At 36.8% G+C, this 17,845-nt stretch overlaps 1 protein-coding gene across 3 annotated transcripts in view; it reads left to right on the top strand.

Annotated features, from left to right (window-relative positions):
• Nucleotides 1–17,845, top strand: part of LOC150080107 (protein capicua homolog) — a 357,037-nt gene that overhangs the window by 48,699 nt on the left and 290,493 nt on the right. The window contains exons 2-3 of one of the 3 annotated variants that reach the window (XM_090381551.1): nt 5,240–5,386; nt 14,107–14,202. The exons of 1 other annotated variant lie outside the window; for it this stretch is intronic. The gene's annotated coding sequence lies outside the window, so the exon portion shown is untranslated. The remainder of the gene's footprint in view (nt 1–5,239; nt 5,387–14,106; nt 14,203–17,845) is intronic. One more of the 3 variants, XM_090381553.1, reaches the window with a different exon arrangement.

The following is a 17,845-nucleotide window of genomic DNA, read 5'->3' on the forward strand; positions in this document are numbered from 1 at the left end:
ATTCACAAAGGGGGAATGAAGGTTGACACAAGTAACTACAGATCAGTTAGTTTAACTTCTGTTCCTGGTAAAATAATGGAGTCACTGGTTAAAGATGCATTGCAGGATCATCTAGACAAGACTGCAGCAATAATTCAGACACAGCATGGGTTTGTTAAGGGAAAGTCTTGTCTCACAAATTTGATAGGATATTATGATGTGGTTACAAAGGAACTGGATGCAAAAAAAAATTTTGATATCATGTATTTGGATTTCAGGAAAGTTTTTGACACTGTTGCGCATGGAAGACTATTGTACAGATTGGAGCAGAATGGTATTAAGGGTAAGTTGCTACAATGGATAAAAGGATGGTTGAGTGGGAGAAGACAGAGGGTGGTAATCAATGGGTGCTGCTCTTCGTGGACTAATGTTATTAGTGGAGTCCTATAGGGTTCGGTGTTGGGTCCACTGTTGTTTTGTATATTTATCAATGATATTGATGAAGGTATATCAGGCTTAATGTCGAAGTTTGGAGATAATACAACGGTTGGCATGGTTGTTAATGACAGTAATGGCAGTGTGCTAGTGCAACAGGATCTAGATAATTTGGGCAGATGGGCTAAGAAGTGGCAACTGAAGTTTAACCTTGACAAATGAAAAGTACTGCATATGGGCAGAAGTAACCCCAGAGAAACGTACCAAATATGTGGTACTACACTTAAGGTGGTAGAAAATGAAAAAGACCTGGGAATAATTGTGCAGTCAGATATAAAGTTTTCTGAGCAATGCAGACAGGCTGCCAGGGCAGATCATGGGGTTTTGTCAATGATATATAAGAATTATGCTAGCAGGGAGAAGGAGGTGATTGTCCCTATGTATAAGACAATGGTTAGGCCGTGCCTTAAGTACTGCGTACAGGGCTGGGGGCCTCATTTTATTATTATTATTATTAGCTATATGTTGCAAGGAAGCTTGAGGCTTATGCTGCACCAGTCAAAAAAAATTCTCCAGTTACCCTGAGAGAGAGAGAGAGAGAGAGAGAGAGAGAGAAAGACAAAAGTAGAAGTAAATCACAAAGAAAGAGAAGAATGATGGTATCCAGCTCAGGACCCTGGGTGTGCCAAGCCCATACTCACCGGATGTGAGCCCCTGGGGATAAGGATGTAGCTTTTCATGAGCATGTACAGAGAAGGGCAACAAGATTTGTGAGGGGAATGAAGGGATCCACTTACCAAGAGAGGCTTATGTTCTGCAAATTGCAGTGGCTGGAGACTAGGCACCTGCGCGGGTTGTTTGTCATCTGGAGCATTAGCAACTAAGGATATATTGCTCGGGAATATGTGGTGGTCACTCCCTTACCTTTCCACATCCTCTGTATTTGGTGGTGACGGGCTTGAACCCCGGTCTAATCAAGAAGCATGTGCTAAGCACTGCTGCTCCTTCCCACCTGGCTACGGAGGCGCCCTACCTGCGCAGTGATCTGATTGAGGTTGAGCCTTGAATGGGTTGAGCACTCTGAATTCGGATGGGATCCTTCCACTTGTTCAGATTACGAACCTAAGGGGCCATAAATTCAAATTAAGAAAAGACAGATGTAGAATAGATGTGCGGAAATTTGCCTTTAGCCAGCGGGTGGTTAATTGCTGGAACAAACTTCCATCTGTCGTTGTGGAAATTTATAGGTTAAATAAATTTAAGGAGGAACTGGACAGGCATTTGGAGGGAATGGTGTGATTTTTTTTTTTTTTTTTTTTTTGGCTGATGTTGCATAAGCTCATAAACTTGCTTTCTTGCATCACATGCCACTACTACTACTACTACAGGTAATTATAGACCTGTAAGTTTAACTTCTGTTCCAGGAAAATTAATGGAGGCACTGGTTAAAGAAGCACTGCAGGATCATCTAGACAAGACTTAAGTTTAGCTCGGATACAGCATGGTTTTTTTTAAGGGGAAGTCTTGCCTGACCAATTTGATTGGATACTATGATTGCAGTCACAAAAGAACTGGATGCAGGGAATAACTTTGATATTATATACTTGGATCTTAGAAAGGCTATTGATACTGTTGCACGTGGAAGACTGCTGCACAAATTGGAGCAGTGTGGTATTGGAGGCAAATTGCTGCTATGGATAAAGGGGTGGTTGAGGGGGAGAAGACAGAGAGTGGTAATCAATGGACACTGCTCATCGTGGACTAATGTTATTAGTGGAGTCCCTCAGGGTTCAGTATTGGATCCATTATTGTTTTCTGTATTTATAAATGATATTGATGATGGTATATCAAGCTTAATGTCCAAGTTTGCAGATGATACGAAGGTTGGCAGGGTTGTCAAGGACACTACTGACACTATGCTGCTGCAACAGGATCTGGAAAGGTTGAGCAGATGGGCTGAGAGGTGGCAAATCAAGTTTAACATTGACAAATGTAAAGTACTACAAATGGGAAACAGCAACCCCAGAGCAACGTATCAACTCTGTGGTACTACACTGACAGTGGTAGAGAATCAAAGGGACCTGGGGGTGGTTGTGCAGGCAGATATGAAGTTCTCTGAGCAGTGCAGACGGGCTGCAAGAGTAGCTCATGGTGTATTGTCAATGATATATAGGAATTTTTCTAGCAGGGATAAGGAGGTGATTATTCCCTTGTATAAGGCAATGGTCAGGCCACACCTAGAGTACTGTATACAGGCCTGGAGGCCTCATTTCAAGAAGGATGTAGAGCTGCTGGAACGAGTACAGAGAAGGGCAACAAGATTAGTGAATGGAACAAAGGGGTGCTCTTACGAAGAAAGGCTTAAGTTTTGCAAATTACAGTGTCTGGAGACTAGGCACTGGCGAGTTGATCTGATAGAGTTGTATAAAGCCTTCAATGGTTTGAGCATGCTCAATGCTGATGGGCTTCTTCCTCTTGCTCAGAATAATCACCTGAGAGGGCATAAATTCAAATTGAGGAAAGACAGATGTAGGATAGATGTGCGGAAATTTGCCTTTAGCCAGCGGGTGGTTGGTTGGTGGAACAGACTTCCATCCCTTGTCGTGGAAGTGGATAGCCTAAATAAGTTTAAGGCTCAGCTGGACAGGTATTTCGAACGAACAGAGGGGTGAAGTGGAAGTGGTTATTTTTTATTTATTTATTTTACTTTATTTTTTTTTTTTTGGCTGATGCTGCATAAGCTTGCTTTCTTGCATCAAATGCCTCTACTAATGCTAATGCTAATGCTAATATCAAGCTTAATGTCCAAGTTTGCAGATGATACAAAGGTTGGCAGGGTTGTTAAGGACAGTAATGACAGTACGCTGCTGCAACAGGATCTAGAAAATTTGAGCAAATGGGCTGAGATGTGGCAAATGAAGTTTAACATTGACAAATGTAAAGTACTACATATGGGAAGCAGCAACCCCAGAGTGATGTATCAACTCTGTGGTACTATACTGACAGTGGTAGTGAAAGAAAAGGACCTGGGGATAATTGTGCAGGCAGATATGAAGTTTCTGAGCAGTGCAGATAGTCTGCAAGAGTAGCTCATAGTGTCTTGTCAATGATATACAGGAATTTTTCTAGCAGGGATAAGGAGGTGATTATCCCCGTATATAAGGCAATGGTCTGGCCACACCTTGAGTACTGTGTACTCGTCTGGAGGCCTCATTTTAAGAAGTATGTAGAGCTGTTGGAACGAGTACAGAGAAGGCAACAAGATTAGTGAATGGAACAAAGGGTTGCTCTTACAAAGAAAGGCTTAAATTTCGCAAATTACAGTGTCTGGAGACTCGGCACCTGCGAAGTGAACTGATTGAGGTGTATAAAGCCTTGAATGGTTTGAGCATGCTCGATGCTGATGGAATTATTCCTCTTGCTCAGAATAATCATTTGAGAGGGCATAAATTCAAATTGAGGAAAGACAGATGTAGGATAGATGTGCGGAAGTTTGCTTTTACCAGGGGGTGGTTGGTTGGTGGAACAGACTTCCATCCTTTGTTGTGGAAGTTGGTGGCCTAAATAAATTGAATGCTGAGCTGGACAGGTACTTGGAATGAACGGAGCGGTGAAATGGGAGTGTGTTTTTTTTTTTTTTTTTTTTTTTGTCTGATGCTGCATACATCATATGCCTCTACTAATGCTAATGCCAAGGTTATGTAGTAATTTTTATGAAGATAATGAAGCACTAAAACCTATGTTGGTATTATTGTGTTTATTTCTGAATTTGAAATATGGACATATTTCTATATTTAAAATTTCCAATCCATAATTCTAATGTGGAAATAAATATAATAATAACAACATAGGTTTTGAGTGTGCTTTTTTAAGTACATATTTACAATTTGGAAATAAACATAATAATACCAATGTAAGTTTTGAGTGCTTTATTATCTTGAAACAACACAGTTTACCTATGCATCATGTCACTCAAGCAATACTGTAGCGGCTGACCGGGCTAGCCGGGTGGGTAAAGTGCCTACCTGGCAACCCAAAGATCGAGGGTTTGAATCCTGCCTCGGACTTGGATCAAAGTACTGCAAAAACCTTGGGGAGGTGCATTATGGCCACATAAGCCGATGCGCCAAAAACTACCAAAAAAAAAAAAAAAAAAAACTGTTTCCATTTCTGTTGTTATGCTTTATTTTCACCTACCCTGACAAACTTCAGCAATATCAAGTTTAATGTTTAAGTTTGCTGATGATACAAAGTAATCAGGGTATGCTACTCCAGAAAGACATGGGTGAATTAGGCAGGTTGTTTGCTGAACAGTAGCACTTGAGGTTTATCATTCATAAATGCAAGGTACCTCATTTGTGCAGCAGTAATCCCAAAATAACATACCGTTTTTCGTGGTACCAATGTCAAAATTGTAGAAAATGAAAAAGACCTAGAGTTAATTTTACAGTCTGACATGAAGTGCATTGAGCAATATAGACAGGTTGGTAAAGCAGCTCATGGAGTTCTGTTAATGATATACAGGAATGTTTGTCAGCAGGGACAGATTGGATGATTATCCTAATGTGTGTGTACACAAATAATGTTAGTCAGAAACGAGATATAAAACATTAAAAATGATATTTTTAATGGCTGCCCTGCTAATAACATTTACTAGCATAATTATAATTGCATATGATTTTTTACTCATTGGAAGTCTTAAGTTTAGTTATTTATGTATGTTATTTTAACATATAACTATGTAAAGACTTCATAATAATCTTAAGCTGTTAATGTAATTTATGCATTTCTTTTAAATAGCTAAATTTATTTATTTTAATTGCAGTGTACAATCAGCTAGGCAAAGCCAGCAAGTCTGGTCAGCATTTTTTCTTCCAAAACTATACAGATATTACTGATTAAAGGAACACCTTATTCATTCCCCAGAAAAAAAGGAAAAGATAAATGGCAACATACAAGGCATTGTGGTTTTGTAAGTAATTGGTTAAAGCCACTTTATTTCTGAATACAGTACCACTTGGATAACCTAAAGTAAATAGGACTAGAGCTAACTTAGTTTACTGCAAACTCAGCTTATACAGAATGATAAAATAAAAAAAAAATTATAATTTCATTTCTTAAAATTCATGAAAAAACCTATACTTGACTATTAAAAATAATAAAGTTATGTTATATTGTGTAGTCCAACTAGCAGGCCATACCATATGTGGTCATTGATAGTTTCTAGAAATTTCTTTCTTTTTTATCATTTAGTTTCTGCTAAATGTTGAATACAGCCACAGAGTTGTTAATAATATGAACACTGTACTGTAATTGATGATATGCTGCTGCAACAGGATCTGGAAAGGTTGAGCAGATGGGCTGAGAGGTGGCAAATGAAGTTTAACATTGACAAATGTAAAGTAAAGTACTACACATGGGAAACAGCATCCCCAGAGCAACGTATCAACTCTGTGGTACTACACTGACAGTGGTAGAGAATGAAAGGGACTTGGGGGTGGTTGTTCAGGCAGATATGAAGTTCTCTGAGCAGTGCAGACGGGCTGCAAGAGTAGCTCATGGAGTATTGTCAATGATATACAGGAATTTTTCCAGCAGGGATAAGGAGGTGAAGGTGCCTCCGTAGCCAGGTGGGAAGGAGCAGCAGTGCATAGCACGCGCTTCTTGATTAGACCGGGGTTCGAGCCCGTCACCACCAAATACAGAGGATGTGGAAAGGTCAGGGAATAACCACTGCCTATCCCGGAGCAATATGGCCTTAGTTGCTAATGCTCCTAAAAAACAATAACAACATAAGGAGGTGATTATTCCCTTGTATAAGGCAATGGTCAGGCCACACCTAGAGTACTGGAGGCCTCATTTCAAGAAGGATGTAGAGCTGCTGGAATGAGTACAGAGAAGGGCAACAAGATTAGTGAATGGAACAAAGGGGTGCTCTTACGAAGAAAGGCTTAAGTTTTGCAAATTACATTGTCTGGAAACTAGGCACCAGCGAGGTGATTTGATAGAGGTGTATAAAGCCTTGAATGGTTTGAGCATGCTCAATGCTGATGGGATTCTTCCTCTAGCTCAGAATAATCACCTGAGAGGGCATAAATTCAAATTGAGGAAAGACAGATGTAGGATAGACGTGCGGAAATTTGCCTTTAGCCAGCGGGTGGTTGGTTGGTGGAACAGACTTCCATCCCTTGTAGTGGAGGTTGATAGCCTAAATAAGTTTAAGGCTCAGCTGGACAGGTATTTTGAATGAACAGAGGGGTGAAGTGGGTTTTTTTTTTTTTTTTGGCTGATGCTGCATAAGCTTGCTTTCTTGCATCAAATGCCTCTACTAATGCTAATGCTAATATATCTGAAAATGCAGCATTGTACCTTCATATACTTTCAAGGTACTTTCATGCATGGGAATTGCACATTATAGCTGTTTTAAGAAAGGTAATAAACACATTCTAGCACCTCTTAAATAACATATAGATACAAATAGATAAACAGAAGGACTGTGTTTTTGGTGCTCAAGCTGTTACCTGGATTTCTATATATGTATGTAATATAATTTATGGGAGGGGGGGTTGTTGATAAGTGGTTGTGATACTGTGCATATGATGCAAGAAAGCAAGCTTATGTAGCATCAGCCAAAAAATAAAAAAAATAATTTCACACATCCATTCCCTCTATACGTTTGTCAGTTCCTCATTGAATTTATTTAAGCTATCAACTTCCACAACGACAGATGGAAGTTTGTTCCAGCAATCAATAACCCGCTGGCTAAAGGCAAATTTCCACACATCTATTCTATAATTGCCTTTCCTCAGTTTGAATTTATGCCCCCTCAGGTTTGTAATCTGAGCAAGAGGAAGAATCCGATCAGAAGTGAACCTGCTCAACCCATTCAAGGCCTTATACACCTCAATCAGATCACCTCACAGGTGCCTAGTCTCCAGGTGCTGCAATATGCAGAACTTAAGCCTTTCTTGGTAAGACCGCCCCTTCGTTCCCCTCACCAATCTTGTTGCCCTTCTCTGCACTAGCTCAAGCAACGCTACATCCTTCCCGAAATGAGGCCTCCAGACCTGTACAGTACTGAAGGCATGGCCTGACCATTGCCTTATACAAAGGGATAATCACCTCCTTTTCCCTACTAGTAAAATTCCTGTATATCATTGACAATACCCTGACCTGCTCTGGCACCCTGTCTGCAGTGCCCAGGAAACATCATATCTGACTGCCAATTACTCCCAGGTCTTTTTCATTTTCTATCACCCTAAGTGTAGTACCACACAATTGGGAGTATGTTACTCTGGAGTTACTTCTACCCATATGCAGTAATTTGCATTTGTCAGTGTTAAACTTCAGTTGCCACTTCTCAACCCATCTGTTCAACTTTTCTAAATGCTGTTGCAGTAGTACACTGCCATTACTTAATTAAGAATCTTGCCAACCTTTGTATCATCTGCAAACTTCGATATTAAGCCTGATATACCTTCATCAATATCATTGATAAATATACAAAACAACAGTAGGCAATAGAGTATTTTCAGTGACTATTGTCAGGGAGATGGGTAATACACTGTTTAAAAAACACAGTCTTTGAAGCACACAAGGTGTTTAATTTTATGTGAAAACATCTGTGGCTGCACTAGAGTAAAACTGTTTAAATTTTTGAACAGTTTGATTGAAAATTACTTACTTGCACTACTTAGAAGGCTGATGTTGATCAAAATCTTGAGAAACAGATTTTATTAAAGTCAGCATTTTTTTCTTGCATATTATTCTGCTTTTATTCTTGTATAATATTGCTAGTGTAAATTCAATAGAGTAAGTATCTGCTGCTTACTCTATCGAATCAACGTTAGTGACTGAGTTTGCGTCATTTAACAAGATGATGTCATTTCCATATCTTAGTATTAACTTACTCTACTGAATTAACTACAGCATGTATACTTACTCTGCCGAATCAACGTTAGTGACTGAGTTAGCATCGTTAGTGCCATTTAGGAAGTGACATCATTTGCATCATTTAAAATCTAACAGCCACTTAATAGAAGTGACATCAATTGTGTCATTTCCTTAAAAAATTTCGTTAACAATCAATTGTGTCATTTCTGTTACTGTAAGAAAATTTCGTTACCAATCGATTTTACTCTAGTGCCGCCATAGATGTTTTCACATCAAAAGGATAGGTGGAATAGGACCAGGATATGTCTACCAGGGGCAAAAGTTGATGATGTCGGGCAGATATCATCTTTTAAGGGCACAAAGAGTGATATTGTTGTACATGTTGGCACTAATGACATTAAGAGTAATGCAGACTTACTTAACAAGTACAGATCAATATTGAAAAAAAGTTGCGAGTTAGGGTTAAATCTGAAAGTGTCTGCAATTCTGCCCAGACACAATAGGAGGGAGTACATGATCAGAGCCATGTCAATTAATTCAGCCCTGGAGAGATCGTGCAATGCTCATGGGTTAGAATTTGTCTCAGCGTGGTTTGTGCTTTTTAACAGGAGAGACTGCTTCTACAGGGATGGGATACACTTAAATATAAGGGGTGCAAGCATATTTGCTGATGTTATCGAGGCAGTGTTAGGTGGGTCGGAAACTGCTAGCTGGGGGGTATTCACAGACTAAAAGGGCAAAGTGACTCTTCCACTGCTTCTGTTAGAATGGAGGGTGGGGTTCTGGGGTTTTCAGGGAATGGTGGGGATCATCACCATTCCCTGAAATGGGGGTATGTGCATGTATACTTGCATGTACACCAATGCTAGAGTATAGTAAATAAATTTGATGAACTTGAAGTGCTGGTCAAGACATCAAAGGCAGATATTGGAATGTCAGAGACGTGGTGTCACACAGATATAAGCAGTGCAGAATTGGAATTTGGGGAGCACAATGTGTACAGGCAGGATAGGAAGGGAGGGAGGGATTCTGCTGTTAGTTAAGAAACACATAAAATCTAAGGAAGTGCATCCAGTTGACATAGATGGTCAGTGCAATGTTGAATCAGTTTGGTGTGACATAAGCACCTGGAAAGCAAAAATAAGAGTAGGAGTGTGTTATAAATTAAATAGGCCTAATAATAAATTAAATAGGCCTTTATTAGGCCTAAAAAAAAATAGTCTAATAATGCTGATGAGTACAATGAACAACTGTACAGAGAAATAGAGTGGGCCAGTAAATCAGATTGTCTAATAAGGGGGATTTTAACTTGCCAGATATTAACTGGAATTTGAGGTTTGGTCACTCGCACACCAGCAAGACTTTTGTGGATTTACTTGAGAATTGTTTACTACAGCAACATGTTAGAGAGGCAACCGGAGAGATTAATACTCTTGATCTGATTATCAGCAGTGATTATTCATGCATTAAGAATTTTCAAATAAAGGAACCACTAGGTGGTAGTGATCACAGTGTATTGATATGGGATTTACTTAAAGACGTAGCTACCATCAGGGGTAAAGAGAAGGGTTTTTGCTTTCATAGAGGTGACAGCACTGGTCTCAGACAGTTTTAAATTCTGTACAGTGGGACCAACTGATGATGTTACCAACAGAAAATTCTAAATGAAGCATTCAAGAAAGTAATCGTGGAAGCTACTAGGCTTTTCATACTGATTAAGAAATACTGTTCAAGATTTAGGCCTAAATGGATATCAGATGAACTAATGAGACTTGTGGCAGAGAAGAAAAATGCTTGGGATGCATAAAAATTATCAAGCGATACAGAAGCCTATGATAGATATAAGCTGGTCAGTAATCAAGTCACAAAGGAGGTTAGGAAAGCGAAGGCAGATTATGAGAAATCTTTAGCAAAAGATGCTAAGATAAACAGCATTGGTAGAAGTTGGACTCTCCTAATGTAATTAATGAAAAAAAAAAAATATATGTATATATATATATAAATGTGCATAATTTTCTTGTACTTTAACTCTGTAGCAAGTTAATTATACAGTTAAAAAAACATTTAAAAATGTTTTTCAGTTGATGTTTAAACAGTATTTAATGAAAGAAAAAAAAAACTTGATTTACATGTTTTTGTTTTGATGCTATGCACATCCATGAAGTATTTACCATTGTTTTTGCTGGTGCCAACTTCTTATTAAACAGAACTCCAATTAAAAAAACTTGGGTTATCAAGGATCTGGTGCAGTGCACTTTAATTAAAGAGTTTATATATATATATATATCTAAACATTCTATATAATATTTGTGTAAATACACCATAAAGTAAAAGTAAACTGCAGCCATTATCAATCCCCTGCAGGATGGAAGCCTCCTCAACAATTCATGCTGAGGGAAATGGACCATAATCTGCCACGCTGGTCCAGTGCGGGTTGGCAGATCGACCATATTTAGCAGTCAGGGGCTTGAACCCCGGTCTACTCAAAGAGCGTATGCTACTGCACTCCTGCTCCTGACTACTCGGCTATGGAGGGTGTCGTTTACTTATAAATTTAACTACATAAGTAGTGTAATGGCATTATTTGATTATATCTCATATTATGGCTACCTTTACAATGAGATACCAGTTATTGCTCTTCTTTGAATAAATAATGCTTCTCTAGTAGAGGAGACTACTGTTATTTATTCTCAGTGGACATCACCACCACCCAGATGCATTTTGGAGCTTGTTGGCTCACTCATTGGTGGGCGGACAGGTACCCTGATAATGCAGACATGCCATCACGGTTGTGAAGATAATTCCACAATATGAGAGATTCCAAACAGTGAGGATAATGATAATATTTTGAAGACTAAATGCATAAGGCATAATAGTTAAATTTATGAGTAAACTATGGTGTATTTACTCCAGTATTATATAGGTAATCTCAATCCATAACATATTATGCCTTGTGCATTTTGTCTTCAAAATATCTAAACATACATACATACATACACACACAACAATTTTGTTTATTAATTCATCTCCCATGAGACTTACAGGGAGACTAGATAATTTGAAGTTTTGAATATATGTATGTCTGATTTATATGCTAGTAATCTAGCAATGTCACTATGAATGCAGAACTCAACAAGATCAGTATTAGTATTAGCCCTATAGTGCCAGGAAGTGATAGGCTTTTGCTGCACAGGCCTAAAATAAAATAAAATAAAATAAAAAGATGTTAATAATCAACAATAACAACAGAATGAATAATGATAATAAATAAAAAAATAAAAATATAAAGCAAAATATAAAAAATAGATTATTACAATTAGCCATATGGTGCAAGGAAGCCTGAGGCTTTTGCTGCACCAGCCCAAAAAAAAAAATGTAGATGAGTTACCCCTGAGAGAGAGAGAGAGAGAGAGAGAGAGAGAGAGAGAGAGAGAGAGAGTCAGAATTAGAAGGGAATCACCAAGAAAGAGAAGAATGATGATATCCAGCTCAGGACCCTGGGTGTGCCAATCCCATACTCACCAGATGTGAGCCCCTGGGGAATAAGAAAATAGACCAATTATGTATCCTCACATAGTAACTACCTGCTGAAGTAACTTTTTCTAATAATCAACAACTTTTTGGCTAAAACAAAATTTCCTACAATCCAATTTAAACCTTCTCCTCTCCCCATTTGAATTTATGGCCCCTTGTTCTGGAAGCCTTTATGACTGAAAATTTTGCCTTCATTCATTTTATTGTCCCATCTCAGAGCCTTATAGACCTCAGTCAAGTCCCCTTCTAAGGTGCCTGGTTGCCATGCTGTGTTGTCCACATATCAAAATCTTTCCCCATATGGTTGCCCTTATTGTAGATCTCATCATATGCTTTTTAATGTGAACTGCTTATACAAAATAGTGTCAAAGTCTGATAAGCAGTTTTATGAACTGTACCAACTTGAGTGCTCCTACTAGGAGCTTCCAAAAGATCCTAGTTTAGAGTGTCATCAGTGTGCTTTGAACCTTCAGTCTTCATCCCTGATTGTTACAATTAAAAATAAAACTATAAAAAAATAATAATTTTATCAGTTTAGATTAGTATTAACCATGTAGTGGAAGAAAGCCACAGGCTTTTGCTGCACTTACAAAAAAAAATGTAGATGAGAAAATACATATTATGTACTTCCCTCCTCACATAGGTAACTGGTTGAGTTTCTGTGATTTGGTTGACCTTTGAATTTCTTCAGACTATCATGCTTAAACTACCTGTGAAGTCAACTTGTTCCAGTAATTGACAACTCACTGACTTTATTAGCTAAATAAAAGCATATAAAGGCTAACTGATATGCATAAGCAAGTATGATTTGCCATATTTGAAATTGATAGCTCCTAAGTATTTGTTAATTAGTAAGTAACATTGGGAAATTAAAAAAAAATATTAGTTTCAAGGTATACACAATATCCGTCTATGCAGGCAGGTTATAGTATATTATGTTTTCAGTACTGGAAATTTATTAATTTATTTATTTCAAAATTAATCTATGGGTTAACCCATGTAGCATCATATAAAATTCCATTACTGAAAATAAAAATTAAATGAAATGAAAAAATTATTAAAAATTGGCATATAAGTCGTAAGGAGACCATGTTCTCCAATTTTGTTACAGCAACTGAAATATGTAATTACAATATTGCTATTTGCCAAAAATTTTGAGATCTCTTTCTTTACTATATCTTGATGAAGTTAATAGTTGAATGTGGAAAATGTTTTGGAAAGTATATGTTAATGGTATTTGTCCTCCAGGTATCCTCAGGTTGTCAACCGTCTCCTCTCTAATGGAGCCTCTCTCCCATGGCTATTCTCAATGCCACATTTTTGTAATGTGTTTGGCATTACAAGGATGTACAATGGGATGTTCTGCACAGTTTCTGTTCCTTTTATTTTTTCTTTCTTTGGGCTACTGCTTTAATTCTCCTGATCCTAATATTTCTTCAGCTCTCGTTGGTAAAATCATTGTTGTAGGGATAAAATCCTTTATTTGCATTCCACACCAAACTCTAATCTTCTGTATAAACCAGTGGTTTTCAACCTTTTTTTTAATAACAGCACCCCTAAGTCATTTATTTAATTTTGGGGCACCTACTCAATTTTCTGCCTGTTAGATCTGATTCTCTCTCTCTCTTTCTATATATATACTATATATATATATATATATATATATATATATATATATATATATATATTATATTAAAAAATATATAGAGGTACTAAGTAAACATCAATTATAGATTACCACAAAATTAAAAAGATATTGTACATCTTTTTATAATGAAATAAACATATAAATTTTAAAAATAATAATAAGTTTAAGTAACTTAAACCCAAATTATGTGGCACCCTGGTTGAAACCTGCTGATCTAAACCATGACTTTCAGTAAGTGAGCTAAGGCTTTTGAAGATAACGAATAAAACATATTGCAATTGGCTTGGATCCAAATTTCCAGCTTCATTTTCTGCATACCCTAAAAGCTTGCAAAAGTTGTAAAAAATTATTAATAAATCCATAATCAGTTTTGAAAAGACCAAGAGCAGGAAACATGCTTCTTGTTCATTTGAGTCTTCTTAGACTTGCTAAAGTTGTCAGCAGCTACTGTACATCTGTCCATTCATACTTCTACCTCTCTTGATTCCATTGCATCCTTATCAAAGATAAAGCTAGCTTATTACTTTTTCTTTAACTCTTGCATTGGTGATTGGGGTGAATCGTCTCATACTATACTGAACAATTTCTATTCACTATTGCCCTTTGTCTTCTGACAGAAAGGCAGAAGAATCCTAAAAAACTGATGCCAAGAAGCCTGCAGGTGGTGATGGTGTTTCTTAAAACCTGTGCTGTAGAGGCAACTCCTATTTCAGGTAACACATCTACATTAGTCTTATTCTACTAGTGTTTTTCTTTTTGTTTGGAAGTTTACCAATTTTTAACTTAAAAGTCCACTTTTCCCTTTAAAGTTAAAAAGCGACTAGTTGACATTTTTTAAAAGGAATAGAATATCTAGAAATTTAAAAGGAAGAAAGCAAATAAATATTTAGAAATACAGTGTTATTAAGTCTAAGGGTAGCCCCCAGCCAATCAAAACAAAAGTGAACCCTACAGTCTCTGTCTCTCTCTCTCTCTCTCTCTCTCTCTCTCTCTCTCTCTCTCTCTCTCTCTCTCTCTCTCTCTCTCTCTCTCTCCCATGTAATGTAGAGAGGTGGCTGGGGAGGAGGCATGTTGTCCTTTCGATTATTTATTGATCATTTGCTTGTGGAGCTAGAGAGGTCATAATAAAACTGTACAAGGTAATTTTAAGACCACATTTGAAATACTGTATCCTGGTATTACAAGTGTGGAATATTTGATTCTTGAGAGCCAGCACCAAAAAAAAAAAAAAAAAAAAGTATTGAACTTCTTGAAAGAGTCCAAATACAGGCAGTGCACCTGGCAAGATCAGCAAAAGTACATCCATATGAGGCACAACTTTGAATATGTAGACTACAGAACTTGATAACTATGAAAGCAAAATTTCACTGTTATGAATGATTCTAGGACTAGGTGCCATTATTTCAAATTATGGAGGGAGACTGGATTGTAGGAAGTTTTGTTTTAGCTAGCCAAGTTGTTAATTACGTACCAGAATATATTGCCTCTATGGGTGGTTTAAGCTGACAGCTTGGGGAAATTCAAAGATTAGCTGGGATAGCTAGCTACCTGTGTAAGGAGGAAGCATAGGCTTTCATTTTCTCCATAAGTCTGATGCTAATATAGTCCTCAAGGACTGCAGGGATTACCTTTAGTTAGTGAATCAACCTGATGTGTGATGTGAGGTACACCTCGTGTAGGTCATTTGGGTGGTGTGTTTTACATGTCTATTGCCAGAAACCTCATATAAGCTTTTGTATATATATATTTAATAAATAGAGCTCACTTTACCAGCATTTCCCTTCAATCCTTAGTTTTAAATTATTCCCTCCTGTTGTTTCCTTTAGACTTAAAAATCAACAGAGACTCCAGTTTTGTACTATTTTAGGGGACTTAACTATGTAATAGATGTTTAAAAATTTTATTTTTGGAATAAACTCACCTGTTCTTGTGGAATTTGGAATTTTATCAAGGTTTAAGGAGGGATTGGATAAATACTTAAAAGAAAAAGGTAAATGAAATGAGGGAAAGTGACATTTTTTAATTATTTAATTTAATATAAATTTAATTAATTAATTATTATTATTGTTATTTAGCTAGTGTTATATAAGCTTGCTTCCTTGCACCATTTTGCCAATATTAGTACTAATATTAACACCTAGACTATTTCTAAATGCTTGTTTTTCATTCTTTCTTTTATATTTTTATCCCAGAGGAAGAAACAAAGTATCCTTTAAAACATCAGTTAACCCCATTTAAACTAACTTATTTTGTTTTATAAAGTAAGTTAGTAATGGCTTTATTAATGAAGAAGTCTTAAAAGAAGACTCATAATAAACAGTTTGATGTTATCATATGCAATGGTGTGTGCTCATTACCTGCATAAATCAAGCTGTGTTCTTAAATGACTTTTATTTTATAATGTCTTGAAACTTTTCATCTGAGAAATGATTACCAGTATGAATTCTGTCATTGTCAATCTACTGTTGATATCATGGCTTATGTTACTCACCTGTGAATTTCTGGATTATCGTTCCTTTAATGGAGGCATCCCATCTTAGCATATTTGTTCAAGCTTACTGTAGATAGCCATTTTCTCCTTTTTCATATCATTCGCTTGATCTACAGTTACATCTTGGATTTGTGCAGGGATGTGTTTTCATAGATGACAAGATTAGCCTCTGGATATTACCTCCAGGTTGGGGTGGTAGACACTGTTCTCCATACCTTTTTGATGGTGACAAGCCTAAATCACTGCAGAGTCTCCAGATTTCTCTTGTTGCTGACTCTGCCTGCTTAAACCAGACTTCTACCCTGTACATGATTACAGGGGAAAAAAAAAAAAAGACTGTGGTGCAAATTAGGATGAGCATTTTTCCTCTTGGACCTCAGTCAGATCTTATGACTTTATTGATGTGCCCAGTATTTCTTTTTTCTTAAGATAGTTGATGTGAGGAAGGAAACAGTTTTGTTATCTAAGATGGTGCTGGAGTATTTGAATTCACTAATGTGAGTAATATGGTATCTACAGAACCACTTTATATTATTTCATATCCATTATCCTAGTAAAATGAAGAAATTATAGATGGTACTCAATATGATCTTACTCAAAGCTAGTAATATATCATTGAAGAAAACTGGATAAGTAGGGTTGATGCCAAATTGCTCACAGAGGTAAATTACCATCTAGTGGCACAACTCCATATCTTTAATCATAGATGCCGTGGCATGGGGAGTCTAGAAAAGTTTGGTTAGAACTTTGTGTACATAAGTTGTTATTTTGTTCAGTATGGCATATGTTACTATTACTTTGATATTTCTGTACACACTTTTATTATTCAGGTATTACTGTTAAATGTTGTCATTATTTATCATCCTTCTTAAGAGGTGACTGAATATAACCAAATAATATTATAATAGTATGCTTCTGTTCTTCTGAAGAGGCCAGTAAGTCTTGAGACAGCTGTCATGTCAGTGTTTTTATACACTTGCTACATATTGAGATACGCCAGTGCAAGTATCATTGCCACAATACTTGCATTGACTGTCATTCAATGCTCAAAGTTACTTAGGTTGCCTGTTTTCTCACTGAATTGCACATATACTATCTCTTGGTATCTAACTACTTGCTTTATATAGCCTGGCCTCTGACAGAGTGGCTAATTCCTTTGTTGTGGGTGTACCTGACCAATTGACCACTCATTGTATGGTTTGGCTTCATTAAAATGAAGATGCATAAAATTTATGCTTCTTCATTTTAATTGTGTAGGTACTAGAGTTTTCTTTTAATGAAAGCATATAAATTTGATCTCATCTCAATTGAACTCCAGTGAGATTCAATGACTGAGCAGGATAATAAAGTATGCTAAAATAACCCTTATGCTCTTAGAACCATTTTTAAATGGTTTATGACTTGTAACACATTGCATTATCTTCCTGGAAGTAACTATTACTAGATAGGTAAACTATAACCCACAAAGGGATGCACCTGGTTGGTAGCAACATTGAACCATTGATATCAGTGGTCCTAATTATAGAAATATAGAAACATGTTCTACAGTTTGCTGAACTTTAATTATATTTCTCTTCAGTCTACACCCAACAAAATTAATGAATAATTAGTATGTATAAAATATATAAGCACAGTTAAAGCATATCATATGCAAAACTGCTATCACAAGCTAATGATTATACATGTCATATTATGAGGAGAAAAAATGTTTCAGGAAGAGTGATTAATGGGTATATATAGATATATATATATTATATAATCTGAGGATTAGTCTAATCAAAAAGTAATTTTTGATTAGACTATACCTCATTAACTTAAGACAATCTAACTTAACTTAATACTTATTTATGTTAATCAGATATTTC

The sequence above is a fragment of the Mastigoproctus giganteus genome, chromosome 9 (genome assembly GCF_048544385.1).
Source record: "Mastigoproctus giganteus isolate SK-2022 chromosome 9, ASM4854438v1, whole genome shotgun sequence".
NCBI lineage: Eukaryota > Metazoa > Arthropoda > Arachnida > Uropygi > Thelyphonidae > Mastigoproctus > Mastigoproctus giganteus.